The sequence below is a fragment of the Pristiophorus japonicus genome, chromosome 4 (genome assembly GCF_044704955.1).
Source record: "Pristiophorus japonicus isolate sPriJap1 chromosome 4, sPriJap1.hap1, whole genome shotgun sequence".
Classification (NCBI taxonomy): Eukaryota; Metazoa; Chordata; class Chondrichthyes; family Pristiophoridae; genus Pristiophorus; species Pristiophorus japonicus.
The window spans coordinates 74,872,655-74,891,376 of record NC_091980.1 but is presented as its reverse complement, the minus strand read 5'-3'; the positions used below and the strand labels follow the sequence as shown (position 1 = coordinate 74,891,376).

General features: G+C 45.1%; 1 protein-coding gene across 1 annotated transcript in view; it reads right to left on the bottom strand.

Annotated features, from left to right (window-relative positions):
- Nucleotides 1-18,722, bottom strand: part of LOC139262461 (AT-rich interactive domain-containing protein 5B-like) — a 132,441-nt gene that overhangs the window by 35,653 nt on the left and 78,066 nt on the right. The window lies entirely within an intron of this gene.

Here is an 18,722-nt window from a genome sequence, read left to right as displayed (position 1 = left end):
GCAGTCTACCCGCCCCCCTCCCCGGCTCAACTCACACACAACTGTTTCGCTTCATTTAAATGTGCCGAAATGTAAGAGGGGGGAAAAGTAAACACATCATATGATAAATATCTGCAACGATGCCATAAACACTCCAATAAAACCAGCCAATACCATTCCTCTCCTGTACTTCCAAACTCCGTCACCGATACCATTCCCAACCCACAAAAAACAAATACTTGGGTCATTTGGCTTCCACATAACTGTAATTATAATCGTTGCACATTCCTTCCGGTATACTTGGATTGTGAATTAGTTTTACTTCGTTTCCTGTCTATTTGCAATATTATTTTAATGCTTCTGTCTGTATATTGGTGATTAGAAATGTATTTTATATCCTTTCCTGTTTCATTTGCAATTATAATAGTTTGGAAACAACCCTTTCTGCATATTGGAAAAATAGTATTTGAACTATTCTTTCCTGTAAATTTGTGCGTGTTTCATTTCCTGTATATATGCAAGTTTTATGTTGTTTCCTTTACATTTAGAATTATCATGCATTTTACATTCCTTCATGTTACATTCTTGTATAATTGATTATAATACTCACATTTTTACATTTTATCAGCCAACGTTGATCATCCAGAGTCCACTCTGTGGCAGATCAACAGTGCAAATTGCACTCAGTCCCCAAGAGTATTGCTCAGAATAGGGGCTGCTGCTACATTGTACCAGTAACGTTAAATTGAAGCGGCTCCTGAAAGTTCCTGGTTCCTCAATCTGCCCTTTATTGTCTGGTAAACACAGCCCTGCCCTTGGACGCGCTCACTGATATCCTCCCAAGTTACATGCACATATTAAATCGGCCAATTCAAATTACGTCTGAAGCAGCGATAGATCAAACAAGTCATTTACAGAGCACATCGAATCAGTAACTTCCTGCATACCTCCTAACCAATGAAAACAATTTGTTTTTTTTAATTGGTATCTTGTTCAGATATGTACAAGGTACAACTATTCAAATGTGCATTAATCCATCCATCCAGCAGCTTTGCACTGTGCATTACAGAGTGGGTCATCTTTCCCATATAACTTTCAGACAAAAGGCGTTTTCAGAAATGTTTAGTTGAACTGTCATACCATGTCCTTTCAAATGGGCAAATGGGCATGGTATGACATTTGCCTATGGGGATCCAAATCATGGCCTTGGCATTATTAGCATCACACTCTAACCAACTGAGCTAACCTGCCCCAGCCTCCCAGCGCCAATTCAAATTGGTTTAGTTCCTATTTGAATAAACCATTTTTCTATTAAAATGAGTTTAGGGTCACAAGGACACTTTATAAATTTTAAAATACTTTGAGATTACAAGAGGCCCATCCTTTCCTTGGGGTCCCAACCACCCAGTTATTCATTTTCAACACATTGGCCAGAATTTTCCCTACTTGGGTGGGTCCAGTGGCCATGGCGGATCACAACCCCGTTTCTGTCTCCATCCCACTGCACAAAATGACTTTTCGTCAATAGGGCCTATTAAGCCTGCCCTGCGCATAACCTGGCCCAATTAAATGGTGCGGGTCTGCTATCGTCATCGATGATGTGTTTTCAGCTGGAACATTTGAAGGTTAATCTAAAATAGTGCAGTCAGTGCACTGCAGCATTGGAGTGCTGCAAACACTTTGGAAAAGACTGCACAGAGGCAGAGGGCTGCACCCAGGTTCTTCGAGGACTCCCTCCATATGCTTATGGAGGGAGTCAGAGTACGCAGGGAGGTCCTCTTCCCTTCCAATAGATGGAAGAGACCACCCTAGGAAACTGAAACAGCCTGGTTGGAGATTGCCGAGAGGTCAACAGCAAAGATGTGGTCAAGAGAACCTGGGTGCAGTGCTGCAAACATTTTGTTAGATCAGGAAACGGGAGTGCAAAGCCACACTCAACTTCATCCTGCTGCACCTCTCATCACATCCCAGTCACTCTGCCTTCCCAACCCTGCAGCTGAACATCCTTACTCACACCAACTTTACCTTGCATGTCCACCCATCACACTCTCTATCTACATTATCACATCCCCATCCCTCACACTCACCCTAGTGCAATCATACCAACAAACAACACACAAGGTCACTTGGCTTTGGCATCCAACGCCATCATAGTCTCCCTCTAAAGATGTAACCCATCCATTCCTTACAATCATTCCATCAATCTCAATCAACCTTTTCTTTCCCTGCTTGCAGGAAAAGAGAGCCCAACATAAGAGGGAGAGGGAGAGGGAGAGAGAGAGAACCAGCAGTGGCCCTCCATCATTTTCAAACCTTAGAAGATCAAAGGAGACTGCTTTAGAAATATCTGGAGTTGCCGAGCAGCTGGAGGTGGAAGATGGAGAGAGGGGGGCATCTCAGCAACCTGGTGACAGAATTATATACATGGCATACATCAGTCACTCATATGGGGGACTGATGTCAGCAGCCATTGAATAGTCATCATTTGCATAATGGTATCTGTACCCACTCATCATATGGCATATCGAACTCATTTCTTTACTCTTCCACGGGTCCATCAAGAGCCCCCCACCCCACCACCACCACAAATGCCCAGGAGGAAGAGGAAGACGACTGCTCAGAGGAGCCTCCAGCCTCTGAAGTGCAGCATCACCAGACATGAGCACCCAGCACCAGCGTAGATACACACACCTGGGTGGATCCCACGTGACATAGCGCTGTCACCTGATGTCTCACAACTTACAAGTGAGCAAGAGCAGATGGTGGAGACAAGGGCAGCAGTGGAGAGTCCTCGCCGGAGGGCGCAGAATGTACCCAGCTCTGCTCAGTTGCATGCAGACGCTGAGCCTCGGAAGCCATTCTGGAGGTGCAGGAAGAAGTGCAGGGGGCTCTGGCAGCTTTTGCGAGCACGATGACTGCAAATGTTCAGAGAATGGAGGAGGCCATCTCCAACATAAGCACCACCTGTCGCAGGTGATGGCGGACTGTAGGTTTCTCCATGGACAGGATGGCCACCTGCATGGAGCGGCTAATGCGCCACTCACATGAACACATAGGGTCCGAGTTTGGTCAAACCTAAGTTCCACCCATGTACCATCGAAAGGACCACTAAGATCCTGACGGTACTTTGGGCGGAAGTTTGGTGAAAAAAATGTGCCCGGCAGAAAAAATGGGCCTTCCATGCCGATTCTGGGCGGCAGGTCGCATTCTGGGCGGCAAATTCGATCCTCGGCAAAGTAATGGCGAGGATAGAACCGGGCTCGGGGACAGGGGCAATGGTAAAAATAAAATATTTTCCAAAACATTTAAAAAAAAAAACTACAAATCCTTCAGAGGACCTCATCCACTAAAATCCTTGCAAAGAAGCATGCAGAAGAGAAAGATGACATGCAAGTAAATTCACAAGGGTAGCCACTTGGATGTTTATCCAATGTTTATGTAATGTTTCCGTTAACGTGCTGTCAAACATCAAAATCTTTATTTTCATCAATTTGGACAGATTTGTCTGCAACTTTTAAAGTGAGTTGCAGTGAATGGTGAGACATAATGGTACCTCCAGCAATGGTGGTGTGAAAGGAATGGCTTGGTCATTGTAGGGGTCCTTTATGGTGTTGGTGTGGGGTGGTGCCAACCTGGTGCAGCATGTGGCAGCCATATGGGTGTACAGTGTAAAGTTAAGTAAATCTGGCCATGCTGAGGCCATCCCTGGCCTCCCGGGCAGCAATGTGCTCGGGTGCTGATGCCCTGTGCAGCATCAGGTGATTGCGGAGAAGGATGGTGATGTTGTCGTTGTTGGTGCTGCTGGTGTTGGGGCTCATCGTGGTCAGATTCTGAGGACCAAAGTGAGACAGTATAAGTGGCACCCATGTTGATGGAATAGATGTCAGGTGAAGTAGAGTTGACAGAAGCAATCTGTCAATGGCGAGAGAGGTTCTGCCACTGAGGTGACACTGAATGGAGACTTTGTTGGAAAGACTTGCGGCCTGCAGAAAGCTCAATCTGTGCTGGGAATCCAGTCAGCAACAGCTTCTACCTGAGGAAAGTGATCATCTGTCAGGTGGGAGTTTTTACTCTCCATTTGATGCCGTCAACTAATCAGCTGGAGCAAGGGCCACTCAACTCCCACCTCAGGTTGACAGACTTGGTTCCCGAGCCGCGTGATTCCCATGGGCATCCAGTGAAATTTGAAAGGTAAGATTAAAAAGACACTTAAGAATTTGAGAACAAGCTAATAATCCTTTAAATGGGATATCCCGCCTTGGCCAGTCGGGTTGCTGCCGCGCTAACAGATTAGCCCGAAGGAAAGGCGCATGGGGGCAGGATGATTTTCCCACACGACCCGCCTTTGATTGAGCCCGCACGGACCCTGGAAAATGCCGGCCATTGTTCGTGAATAACCGCCATCTCTCCCCCCCCCCCGCCCGCTTTCAAGAAAATTATGATTTTCGAAAAAAAATCCCTTCGGCACTGGTTGATTCACTGAGAATGATTGACCAAGAGATTCCGAGTGCTAATGCGGTTCAGTGACTGGCTGAGGCTTTGTGACTACAATTGTTTCATTTGTGCAGAATTATAAATAAAACCCACGAGTATATTTTAACTCATAGTGAAGGGCTGGGTTTCTGTTCCCGTTTCAGTTTCACTGAATGATAGTGCAGTGGAAAGATGTGATGTCTGGGCAAGTCTGCTATAGGGGCATCTGTCATCACCCTGAAAAATAAAGTTGTTGAAAAGTCCGTTCCCCTTTCATTCAAAGCTACATAGCACAATTGAAGTACATGATTTTTGGCCTCTGTATAGAAATAAAGATAAAACAGAAATCTGAATTAACACGATGGACTTCATCTGTGTCTTTTCCTTCTCACAAACAATAGATATTCCCCCTTTAAAGCATGGGCCTCCAAACACTCCCTCCCCCCACACCACCCCTGCCCCGAAACCCAGGGGATACCAAGGGACAGATTTCTGTCAATCTGTCGCCAGATCTCTATATTTTTCTGTACTGGTTAACCTAATGGCACTTTATTTCTATTGTAGTATACTCAGAAAATAGTCTGTAATAATACTCTTCATTTGGAAGACTGATACTGTCTTTCAACAAGGGGTACGTGTCAATACCTACAGGTTGTTCCCACGCAGAAAACTTTTACAGCTACACAGTACCTCTGTCCTCAGCACAAGTTGACTGAACGATTAACTGATTTCAGTGACTATTTATCATACGCAAATTTCAGGCCTGCAAATGAAAGCAAATTCCAAACCCTTTTATCTCCACCCATTGTTTGCAGTCCTGTTACATGATACAGGCAGATCTCAGATAAGTAGAAAGAAATTGAAAATCCAAAACCAATTCGACTAATTCTGCTAACAGCTACAGGTAAGCAACTAACCCAGGTTTTCTCAAGTTGCACAGCCCATGTTCAGTGCAGTCACCTTCCATACAAATCATGTTATTCCAAACCAGCTAAAACATGTCAGAAATTGTACTAAAAATCACTATTACATACCATTTCCCAATTACTGGAGACAATCTTCAGAAAATAACTAAACAGTACAGGGCTGGAGTGGCTCTCTTAATTCATCCCTCATACACAAATCAACATTTGACCAACACATGTTGATAATTTGTTGGTCATATATGACACAAGCCAATGAAAAAGCAACACGGTACATGGGAAACGGCCAACAGAACACAATCTGGTAGCTCTAAAACAAGCAGAGCACAAAGGAACCAGCAGGCAACTACGCAGTCAGTAAAAACTCTTCATATAACTATCCGCAGCTTTACTGATGGTTAGGTGGGTTATGGCTCGAGCTAGTGATCAGTGAGCCACACAGACCAGAAGGTCTCAGGTCTGATTCCTTGGTTGCGCTGAATTACACAATCTCAGTAGGGTAACACTTGGCTGCAGTAGTTCTGGCTTGGAGGTAAAAAACCATCCAGGGCTCCTGCTTCAATTGCTAAAAAAATAATCCTTTTCTATAATTTAGGAGGGAATTTTTCTTCCTGTAGTATCCTGTCTTTTCAACCTTCCTACTGTACGTCACTGCCTCACCTGTACAGTCCCATTCACCAAAAGCCAGGCTACCATTTTGGTGTCTGCATCGGAAGAACCAGAGGGGAATATTTAAACAGTGCTGTAGGCTCAGCTGCTGCTGGCTCTATCGGGAAATTCAGAGTGCCAGATTTAAGCATCGTGCGAGGGCTGGCAGCTGTAGAGCCTATTGGTAGAACCAGAGTGGCAGATTTAAATAGCGGACGAGGGCTGGCAGTAGCAGAGCCTATCAGGAGAAGCAGACAGACAGATACCAGACAAATAGAGGGGTAAACTCAAAGTGACGTCATGGTCAGCACAGAGTTAGCGGTGGCACGGGTAAATTACAGAAAAGTATTTCATTTATTGGTTTGTTTTTTCTTAGTGGTTAGAGTTTTAGTGTTAGCTAAACAATTAAATAGCCTGAAAGCTTAAAAAAAAGCTTGGAATAACTGTTAGCTAACATGGCAGCAGTTTGGACCTGTCACATGTATATCCTGTGCCACGTGGAACTCCAGAACACTGTGGTGTCCTGGAAAACCACATATGCAGGAAATGCTGCCAACTGCTAGAGCTCAGAGTTCCTGAGCTTGAGGGGTGGCTGGTGTCACTACATGCATACATGTATATGGGAAACTGAGAGTTTTGTGGATAGCACGTTTCAGGAGGTGGTCACCCTGCAGCTACAGAGCGTTCAGGAGTGTGAGTGGTTGTCCATCAGGCAGACTACGAGGAACAAGCAGGCAGTGCAGGAATCCCTCAGGAGTGTGGCACTCACAAACTAGCATTAAGTATTGAATAGCAGTGAGGGTGATGACACCTCGGGGGAGTGCAGTCAGAAGCAAATCCACGGCACCGTGGAAGACTCGGCTGCATGGTGGGGGGAGGGGGCAAGAAAGTGTAAAAATGCAGTTGTTGTAGGGGATTCGATAATCTGAGGGGTAGACAATCATTTCTGCAAACGCAGGCGTGAGTCCCGAATGGCGTGGTCCCTCCCTTGTGTCAGGGTAAAGGAGATCATTGAACAGGTGCAGGTCATTTTGCGAGGGGGAAGGCAGCCACAAGTCGTGGTCCATGTTGGAACCAATGGCATAGGTAAGAGAAGGGTTAAGGTCCAACAGGCAAAGTTTCAGGAGCTGGTAAATATTAAAGAACAGGATCTCAAAGGTGGTAATCTCTGGATTACTCCCAGTGCCACGTGCTAGTGAGTACAGAAACAAGAAGATAATGCAGGTGAATGTGTGGCTTGAGAAGTGGTGCAGAAGGAAGGGCTTCAGTTTCTGGGGCATTGGGACCAGTTCTGGGGCAGGAGGGACCTGCACAAGCTGGACAAGTTACACCTAAGCAAGGCTGGGACCATGTCCTTGTGGTGAGGTTAACTAGTGCTGTGGGGGAGGGTTTACATTAATTTGACAGGGGGAGGGGCACCAGGATGCAGCAGCAGAAAGATGCACAGAAAATTAGGAGGGACAACCAGCAACCGAACAAAGTGTAGAAATAGCAGGAATTAGGTGAAGGGGAAAAAGCAAAGCTGACTAGCATGGTGTTGGAATGCTTGTGTGTTAATGCGAGGAGCGTTACAAATAAGGTTGACAAGTTACAGGCACAAGTTGCCACATGCGGTTATCATATAATGGCTATAACGGAGATCTGGCTTAAACATGGGCAGGAATGGGAATAAACATTCCTGGCTACAATGTATTCAGGAGGGATAGGGAAGGAAAAAAGACAGGAGGGGGCTGGCAGTATTGATCAAGGATCATTTTATAGTTTGATAGATGAACAATATACTAGAGGGTTCAAAGACTGAATCTATTTGGTTCGAGTTAAGAAACAGAAAAAGAGCTGTTACATTGCTGGGTGTTTACTACAGACCCCAAATAGTAAGGAAGTAAAGGAGCAAATCTGTAGGCAAATTTCGGAGAAATGTAAAAGTCATCACGCAGTAATAGTAGGGGAGCTCAATAACACTAATATAGACGGGGGGAAAAACAGAGGGCAAGGAGAGTGAAAACTTTCTGAAATGTGTACAAGAGAACTTACTTTATCAGTATGTTTAACAAGAAAGGAAGTAGTGCTAGATCGAGTTCTGAGGAATGAAGAAGGGCAAGTACGTTGTTGTGAGAGAACATATAGGTAATAGTGATCATAATATAATTCCTGTCTGTCGTAAAAATAAAAAAGGGAAGGTGGCTCAACCGTGGCTATCAAGGGAAATCAGGGATAGCATTAAAGCCAAGGAAGTGGCATACAAATTGGCCAGAAATAGCAGAGAACCCGGGGACTGGGAGAAATTTAGAACTCAGCAGAGGAGGACAAAGGGTTTGATTAGGGCAGGGAAAATGGAGTACGAGAAGAAGCTTGTAGAGAACATTAAGACGGATTGCAAAAGTTTCTATAGATATGTAAAGAGAAAAAGGTTAGTAAAGACAAACGTAGGTCCCCTGCAGTCAGAATCAGGGGAAGTCATAACGGGGAACAAAGAAATGGCAGACCAATTGAACAAGTACTTTGGTTCGGTATTCACTGAGGAGGACACAAACAACCTTCCGGATATAAAAGGGGTCGGAGGGTCTAGTAAGGAGGAGGAACTGAGGGAAATCCTTATTAGTCGGGAAATTGTGTTGGGGAAATTGATGGGATTGAAGGCGGATAAATCCCCAGGGCCTGATGGACTGCATCCCAGAGTACTTAAGGAGGCGGCCTTGGAAATAGCGGATGCATTGACAGTCATTTTCCAACATTCCATTGACTCTGGATCAGTTCCTATGGAGTGGAGGGTAGCCAATGTAACCCCACTTTTTAAAAAAGGAGGGAGAGAGAAAACAGGGAATTACAGACCGGTCAGCCTGACATCGGTAGTGGGTAAAATGATGGAATCAATTATTAAGGATGTCATCGCAGTGCATTTGGAAAGAGGTAATATGATAGGTCCAAGTCAGCATGGATTTGTGAAAGGGAAATCATGCTTGACAAATCTTCTGGAATTTTTTGAGGATGTTTCCAGTAGAGTGGACAAGGGAGAACCAGTCGATGTGGTATATTTGGACTTTCAGAAGGCTTTCGACAAGGTCCCACACAAGAGATTAATGTGCAAAGTTAAAGCACATGGGATTGGGGGTAGTGTGCTGACATGGATTGAGAACTGGTTGTCAGACAGGAAGCAAAGAGTAGGAGTAAATGGGGACTTTTCAGAATGGCAGGCAGTGACTAGTGGGGTACCGCAAGGTTCTGTGCTGGGGCCCCAGCTGTTTACACTGTACATTAATGATTTAGACGAGGGGATTAAATGTAGTATCTCCAAATTTGCGGATGACACTAAGTTGGGTGGCAGTGTGAGCTGCAAGGAGGATTCTATGAGGCTGCAGAGCGACTTGGATAGGTTAGGTGAGTGGGCAAATGCATGGCAGATGAAGTATAATGTGGATAAATGTGAGGTTATCCACTTTGGTGGTAAAAACAGAGAGACAGACTATTATCTGAATGGTGACAGATTAGGAAAAGGGCAGGTGCAAAGAGACCTGGGTGTCATGGTACATCAGTCATTGAAGGTTGGCATGCAGGTACAGCAGGCGGTTAAGAAAGCAAATGGCATGTTGGCCTTCATAGCGAGGGGATTTGAGTACAAGGGCAGGGAGGTGCTGCTACAATTGTACAGGGCCTTGGTGAGGCCACACCTGGAGTATTGTGTACAGTTTTGGTCTCCTAACCTGAGGAAGGACATTCTTGCTATTGAGGGAGTGCAGCGAAGGTTCACCAGACTGATTCCCGGGATGGCGGGACTGACCTATCAAGAAAGACTGGATCAACTGGGCTTGTATTCACTGGAGTTCAGAAGAATGAGAGGGGACCTCATAGAAACGTTTAAAATTCTGACGGGGTTAGACAGGTTAGATGCAGGAAGAATGTTCCCAATGTTGGGGAAGTCCAGAACCAGGGGACACAGTCTAAGGATAAGGGGGAAGCCATTTAGGACCGAGATGAGGAGGAATTTCTTCACCCAGAGAGTGGTGAACCTGTGGAATTCTCTACCACAGAAAGTTGTTGAGGCCAATTCACTAAATATATTCAAAAAGGAGTTAGATGAGGTCCTTACTACTAGGGGAATCAAGGGGTATGGTGAGAAAGCAGGAATGGGGTACTGAAGTTGCATGTTCAGCCATGAACTCATTGAATGGCGGTGCAGGCTAGAAGGGCCGAATGGCCTACTCCTGCACCTATTTTCTATGTTTCTATGTTTCTAATTAGGTTTAAAGTGGTTATGGAAAGGAACAAAGAAAAAATCAATGGTGAAAATACCCAAATGGAAGTGAGCCAATTTCAGTGATTTGAGAAGGGATCTTGCACAGGTGGATTGGAAACAAAGATTGTCCAAGAATTCAGTAAATAAGCAATGGCAGGCCTTCAAGGCGGAGATACTTCGGGTACAAACCAAGCATATTCCAATAAAGAGGAAAAATGTGGGGGTTGAAATTGCCCTCCAGCGGAAACGGGGCGCACCTACTTTTTTTGAAGTGTTCTGGCTGCCATAATGAATGCGGCAGCCTATCCGGCAAAATTCAGCTCCTCTGGGTTTTTTTCCAGCAGGACGGAAGTGGATCATCATGGGGGCGGAAGTGGGAGCGGAGTGCAGTAGCCGTCACTTGCGGGGCGGAAGTGGGGGCGGGACGGAGTGTCCGCAGCTGTCAGTCATCCATGCCATACTGATGACGTCATTGCGCTGGCGCGTCACAACGTCTTTCCCCTTCAGTTAAAGGTGAGGGCCGCTGCGAACTCTGCATTCATTTTAGTTATGTCCTCTGGGCCACCAGGGAGGGATTCGGCTGGGCTAGTGGCCTGGCACCCAAGAGGTGGTTCGAAGCTGCATGAACCCGGGGGCATAATTGTCAGGCCGACCTGGCTGTTGGCCGCCAAAAAAAATAACATGTTGGCCGCAGCAGTATGCCCTCCCCTTTAAGGGTGGCCGTGCCACCATTTCACAGAGAATGCACCAACAGCAAAAGCTGTCGGAGGCACTGGCCTCGGGTAAGGGGCAATTTTGCGAGGAGGTCCCCGCCAGACGGTAAGGGACTGGTGTGTGCCCGCCGCAGTGGGAAAATGGGTGGAGCAGTCCCAGACATTGCTCTGCACCTGAGGAAGGGCAATTTCTAAAATGGCAGCCCTTCCATGGCGAGTCGGCAGCCATTCCGCACTGCCCTGTGGCCGTCGCTTTTAGGCGGTCAGAGGCTTTATGCTTTATCGGAAGGAGAAATTTCTGCCCCAGGGCATCCAAAGCTAGAGCTCCCTGGATGATAACAGTAATGGAGGTTAAAATAAAACAAAAAAAACGCTTATGACAATGCCAGGTACCGAATTTGGTCGAAAACCAGGCAGAATAGAGTGCAAGGGGAAATTGAAAAAAGATACAAGGGCAAAGAGAAAGTATGATAAAAGATTAGCAGGTAACATAAAAGAGAACCCAAAAATATTTTATAAAAATATAAAAAACAAAAGGATAGTTAAAGGAATGTTGGGGTCGATAGAGAAAAAAGGAAATCTTCTTGTGGAGGCACAGGGCTGAGGTACTGAATGAGTGCTTTGCATTTGTCTTCACAAAAGAAGTGGAAGAAGTTAATGTTGCAGTAGTGGGGGTGAGTAGAGATATTATATAGGATAAAAATAGATAGAAAGGACTCAAAGTTAACAAGTCACCTGGTCCAGATGGGATGCTGGGTGCTGAGGGAAGCAAGAAATAGCAGAAGCTCTGACCATAATCTTTCAATCCTCCTTGGATATGGGAGTGGTGCTAGAGGACTGGACGAGTGCAAAGTGCTAGAGGACTGGACGAGTGCAAAGTGCTAGAGGACTGGACGAGTGCAAATGTTACACCCCTATTCAAAAAAGGGAGTGGGAATAAGCCTGGTAACTATAGACCAATCAGGGTTAACGTCAGTGTTGTGAAAACTACTCGAGGCCATTGTCAAGGACAACATTAATTCCCACTGGGCAAAACACGAGTTAATAGAAACAGCTGGTATGGACTTGTTAAAGGCAAATCATGTCTGACTAATCCAATTGAGTTGTTTGATAAAGTAATAGGGAAGGTTGATGAAGGCAGTTTAATATTGGTGGCAGGAAAAATAATGGAACCCTACTAAAGGAGAAAATGGAACATCTAGAAAGCAAAAATATAATAATGAATAGTCAGCATGGATTTCAAAAGGGAAAGTTTTGCTTGACCAATCTCACTGAATTTTTTTGAAGAGGTAACAGAGAGTAGACAAGGGTAATGTAGTAGATGTAATTTATCTAGATTCTCAAAAGACCTTCAGTAAGGTAGGACATAAAAGACTAACGAATTAGATCAGAGAATGCGGAATTAGGGGACAAGTAGCAGAATGAATAGCAGATGGCTTCAAGACAGAGAGCAGAGAATATGGGTAAAGGGTAGCTAATCAGAGTGGTAGAAGATGGGAAGTAGTGTTCCACAAGGATTAGTGCTGGGACCACTGTTCTTCACAATTTATAGTCGCGATTTAGACTTTGGAATCAAAAACATAATTTCTAAATTTGCGGATGACACCAAATTGGAGGGGGAGGGGGAGATAGTCAACACTGAGGAGGACTGCAACAAATTATAGGAGGATATTAATAAACTTGTACAATGAGCATATCATTGGCAAATGAAGTTCAACACAGATAAATGTGAGGTATTACATTTTGTTAGGAAGAATAGGGAGGTCACTTTTTATGTGGAGGGTGAGAGTCTGGGTGGGGTAGAGGAGCAAAGGGATCTTGGAGTACAAATACACAAATCACTAAAAGTAGGCCATAAAAAAGCAAACCAAGCACTAGGGTTTATTCCTAGAGGGATAGAATTGAAAAGTAGAGAAATTATGCTAAGCTTGTATCGAACCTTGGTTAGACCACACTGCGTACAATTCTGGTCACCATATTATAAAATGGATATAGAGGCACTGGAGAGAGTGCAGAGAAGATTTGCAAGGATGATACCAGAAATGCGAGGGTATACATATCAGGAAAGGATGAACAGGCTGGATCTCTTTGCTCTTAGAATTGTGAAAGGTTTTGATAGAGTACATAGAGAGTGTTTCCACTTGTGGGGAAGTGCATAACTAGAGGCCATCAATATAAGATAATCAAGAAATTAAATAGGGAATTGAGAAGAAACGTCTTTACCCAGAGAATGGTGAGAATGTGGAACTCACTTGCACAGGGATTGGTTGAAGCGAATAGTACAGATGCATTTAAGGAGAGGCTAGATAAGCATATGAAGGAGAAAGGAAGAGGGGTACACTGATAGGGTTAGATGAGGAAAGACAGGAGGAGGCTGGAGTGGAGCATAAACACCACATGGACTGGTTGGGCTGAATGGCCTATTTCTGTACTCTATGTCCTATGTAAAGGTAGTGCAGTAGATGTTGTATATATGGACTTTCAAAAGGCATTTGGTAAAGTATCACATAACAGATTCAGAAAATAGAAGCGCATAGAGAACAGTGTTAACTTGGATACATAATTGGCGAAGGGATAGGAGGATATAAGTCAGAGAGTAGTACCGGATGATTTTCTAAATGTAGTGGGGTCGTCCAGGGTCAGTATGAGGACCATTGCTTTTCTTGTTATATTTCAAAACCCTGAACTTGGCCATAGAGAGTACAATTCCAAAATTTGAGTATGATACAAATCTTGGCAACGTAGTAAATAGTGAGCACGATAGTAGCAGATTGGAGGAGGACAGAGACAGACTGGTGAAATTCATGGAAAGATAGAAAATAGGTGCAGGAGTAGGCCATTTGGCCCTTCGAGCCTGCACCGCCTTTCAATGAGTTCATGGCTGAACATGCAACTTCAGTACCCCATTCCTGCTTTCTCGCCATACCCCTTGATCCCCCTAGTAGTAAGGACTACAGCTAACTCCTTTTTGAATATATTTAGTGAATTGGCCTCAACAACTTTCCGTGGTAGAGAATTCCATAGGTTCACCACTCTCTGGGTGAAGAAGTTTCTCCTCATCTCGGTCCTAAATGGTTTACCCCTTATCTTTAGACTGTGACCTCTGGTTCTGGACTTCCCCAACATTGGGAACATTCTTCCTGCATCTAACCTGTCTAAACCCGTCAGAATTTTAAACGTTTCTATGAGATCCCCTCTTATTCTTCTGAACTCCAGTGAATACAACCCAGTTGATCCTGTCTTTTTTGATATGTCAGTCCCGCCATCCCGGGAATCAGTCTGGTGAACCTTCGCTGCACTCCCTCAATAGCAAGAATGTCCTTCAAGTTAGGAGACCAAAACTGTACATAATACTCCAGGTGTGGCCTCACCAAGGCCCTGTACAACTGTAGTAACACCACCCTGCCCCTGTACTCAAATCCCCTAGCTATGAAGGCCAACATGCCATTTGCTTTCTTAACCGCCTGCTGTACCTGCATGCCAACCTTCAATGATTGATGTACCATTACACCCAGGTCTCGTTGCACCTCCCCTTTTCCTAATCTGTCACCATTCAGATAATAGTCTGTCTCTCTGTTTTTACCACCAAAGTGGATAACCTCACATTTATCCACATTACACTTCATCTGCCATGCATTTGCCCACTCACCTAACCTATCCAAGTCACTCTGCAGCCTCATAGCATCCTCCTCGCAGCTCACACTGCCACCCAACTTAGTGTCATCTGCAAATTTGGAGATACTACATTTAATTCCCTCGTCTAAATCATTAATGTACAATGTAAACAGCTGGGGCCCCAGCACAGAACCCCACTAGTTTGCCATTCTGAAAAATACCTATTTACTCCTACTCTTTGCTTCCTGTCTGCCAACCAGTTCTCAATCCACGTCAGCACACTACACCCAATCCCATGTGCTTTAACTTTGCACATTAATCTCTTGTGTTGGACCTTGTCGAAAGCCTTCTGAAAGTCCAAATGCACCACATCAACTGGTTCTCCCTTGTCCACTCTACTGGAAACATCCTCAAAGAATTCCAGAAGATTTGTGAAGCATGATTTCCCTTTCACAAATCCATGCTGACTTGGACCTATCATGTCACCTCTTTCCAAATGCGCTGCTATGACATCCTTAATAATTGATACCATCATTTTACCCACTACCGATGTCAGGCTGACTGGTCTATAGTTCCGTTTTCTCTCTCCCTCCTTTTTTAAAAAGTGGGGTTACATTAGCTACCCTCCATTCCATAGGAACTGATCCAGAGTCAATGGAATGTTGGAAAATGACTGTCAATGCATCTGCTATTTCCATGGCCACCTCCTTAAGTACTCTGGGATGCAGACCATCAGGCCCTGGGGATTTATCGGCCTTCAATCCCATCAATTTCCCCAACACAATTTCCCGACTAATAAGGATTTCCCTCAGTTCCTCCCCCTTACTAGACCCTCTGACCCCTTTTATATCCGGAAGGTTGTTAGTGTCCTCCTTAGTGAATACCGAACCAAAGTACTTGTTCAATTGGTCTGCCATTTCTTTGTTCCCCGTTATGACTTCCCCTGATTCTGACTGCAGGGGACCTACATTTGTCTTTACTAACCTTTTTCTCTTTACATATCTATAGAAGCTTTTGCAGTCCGTTTTAATGTTCCCTGCAAGCTTCCTCTCGTACTCTATTTTCCCTGCCCTAATCAAACCCTTTGTCCTCCTCTGCTGAGTTCTAAATTTCTCCCAGTCCCCAGGTTCGCTGCTATTTCGGGCCAATTTGTACGCCAATTCCTTGGCTTTAATCCTATCCCAGATTTCCCTTGATAGCCACGGTTGAGACACCTTCCCTTTTTTATTTTTATGACAGACAGGGATGTACAATTGTTGTAGTTCATCCATGCGGTCTCTAAATGTCTGCCATTGCCCATCCACTGTCAACCCCTGAAGTATCATTCGCCAATCTATCCTAGCCAATTCATGCCTCATACCTTCAAAGTTACCCTTCTTTAAGTTCTGGACCATTGTCTCTGAATTAACTGTTTCATTCTCCATCCTAATGTAGAATTCCACCATATTATGGTCACTCTTCCCCAAGGGGCCTCGCACAACGAGGTTGCTAATTAATCCTCTCTCATTACACAACACCCAGTCTAAGATGGCCTCCCCCCTAGTTGGTTCCTCGACATATTGGTCTAGAAAACCATCCGTTATGCACTCCAGGAAATCCTCCTCCACCGTATTGTTTCCAGTTTGCTTAGCCCAATCTATATGCATATTAAAGTCACCCATGATAACTGCTGCACCTTTATTGCATGCACCCCTAATTTCCTGTTTGATGCCCTCCCCAACATCACTACTACTGTTTGGTGTTCTGTACACAACTCCCACTAACGTTTTTTGCCCTTTGGTGTTCTGCAGCTCTACTCATATAGATTCCACATCATCCAAGCTAATGTCCTTCCTAACTATTGCATTAATCTCCTCTTTAACCAGCACATAACAGTGCAATTTAATGTAAGTGTGATGTGATGCACTTTAGGCGAAATAACATGGAGAGGCAGTGTAACCTAAATGGTAATATTTTGAGGGGGTGTAAGAGCACAGGGACCTGGGGGTGCATCTTCACAATTCTTTGAGGGTCGGAGGGCAAGTTGATAAGGCAGTTAAGAAAGTGTATGGGATGCTTGGCTTTGTAAATAGTGGCATTGAATACAAAAACAAAGTCATGCTAAACCTTTATAAATGACTGGTCAGGCCTCAGCTGGAGAATAGTGTACAATTGTGGGCCCCACAATTTAGGAAGGATGCCAAGGCCTTGGAATGGATAGAGAAGAGGTTTACCAGGATGATACCAGGGATAAGGGACTTCAGTTATGTGGAGAGATTGGAGAAGCTGGAATTCCTCTCCTTAGAGAAGGTTAAGGTGAAGGGGTTATGAGGGGTTTTGATAGAGCAAGTAGGAAGAAACCATTTCCTTTGGATTGTGGGTCAGTAACCAGAGGTCATAGATTTAAATAATTGGCAAAAGAACTCAAGAGGAAATGAGGAGAAATATTTTTCACACAGGGGGTTGTTATAATCTACAACACAATATCTGAAAGGTTGATGGAAGCAGATTCCATAGGAACTTTCAAAAGGCAATAGGACATGTATTTGAAGAGAACTAATTTGCATGGTTATGGGAAAATGGTGGGGTCTGGGGCTAATTGGACAGCTCTTTCAAAGAGCTGCCACAGGCACGATGGGCTGAATTGCCCCCTTTTGTGCTGCAAGATTCTAGAGCCGTGAAATTGGAGCCTTTATCTTCAACTGTCAAGGCTGGTTTGGAAGAAAAAAATGGCGGCTGCCTCGCTTCTGGCGGGTCCTGCGGCAGTCATCATTTTGGGCAGGTCGGCAGAGCTGCTGTTGCTTACATTGACCCCAGATATTTACATGAGGCAGATTGTGATGTGCAATGCTGATTTGATGCACAATCTGTCATGTTTGACGTCGCCGCTCCATTTAACGCCCTCTCCTAATCATGTCCAGTTACCCATGTATTCAGCAGCAGGAAGGACTATTTAAAGGGATCATCAATAACTTGCAGCTGACTTGCTGTTTCAGTTCTACTGGCTCTGTGGAAGTTTGTGCAACTCTTTGGAGCTTTCTAAAGTTATTTAAAGTTGTTGAGGTAACAGGAAGTGTGCTGCAAGTGGAGAATACCTTGCTTCTCATTTAAAGGGTTCTGTTCAGTCATGGGGATCTACTTCCAGTCCCCCTCGCACTCAAGTATGACAGGGAGATGTAGTGGAGGCAGTGAAGAAGAAGACAAGATGTTGCAGAGGGAGGAGGGAGGCTCTCAGCAAGAGGCCTTACCCACCTAGGGTTTTCAGGGAGCACTTCTCCTAACTGCACCTAAGCCAGGAGCAGTGTATTAGGAGGCTCTGCTTCACCAAGGACGTGGTAGCAGCACTCTGCCACCTCCTGCAACCAGATCTGTAGCCTCAGAGCAGGACGACGACAGCTCTCCCAGTGGCCCTCAATTTATTCACCACCAGATCCTTTCAGTTTGGTGCATAAGAAATAGCTAAAAACTCCCAGGTCGCCATCCATCGCTGCTTCGGGGAGGTCACAGATGCTCTCTACCCCAGAAGGGACTTCATGGTCTTCTCTCTGAACAGAGAGAAGCATGTTTGGAGCTTTGCCAGGATAGCAGCCTTCCCTATGGTGCAAGGTGCAATCGATTGCACATAAGTGGCTTTGAATACCAATCCTGAGAAGTACCACAACCGCAAAGACTTACTTAATGTGCAGCTGTTTTGCGACTATGCTCAGCGCATCATGATGGTGAATGCCCAGTACTCTGGCAACAGTCATGATGCCTTCATCCTGCGTTAGTCCGGTGTGCCAGCGATCTTCCAGCCACCACGTCGAACCCAAGGGTGTCCTGCTTGGAGAAAAAGGATATCCGCTCTACACCTGGCTGATGACTTCCCTCTGCAACTCCATCACTCGTGGCCAGCAATCATATAATGAGAGCCATTCTACCACGACAAACGTCATCGAGCAGACCATCGGAGTGCTAAAGCAATGATTCCACTGCCTTGACCGATCAGTAGGAGCCCGCCAGTACACGCCGGAGTGGGTGTCCCTTATTGTGGTAGACTGGTGCATGCTCCACAACTTGGCCATCATGAAGGTGCAGCCCTTGCCATCATGAAGGTGCAGCCCTTGCCATCACAGGTTCCAGGACCACCTCAGGAGGAGGAAGAGGAAGGGAGGAGGC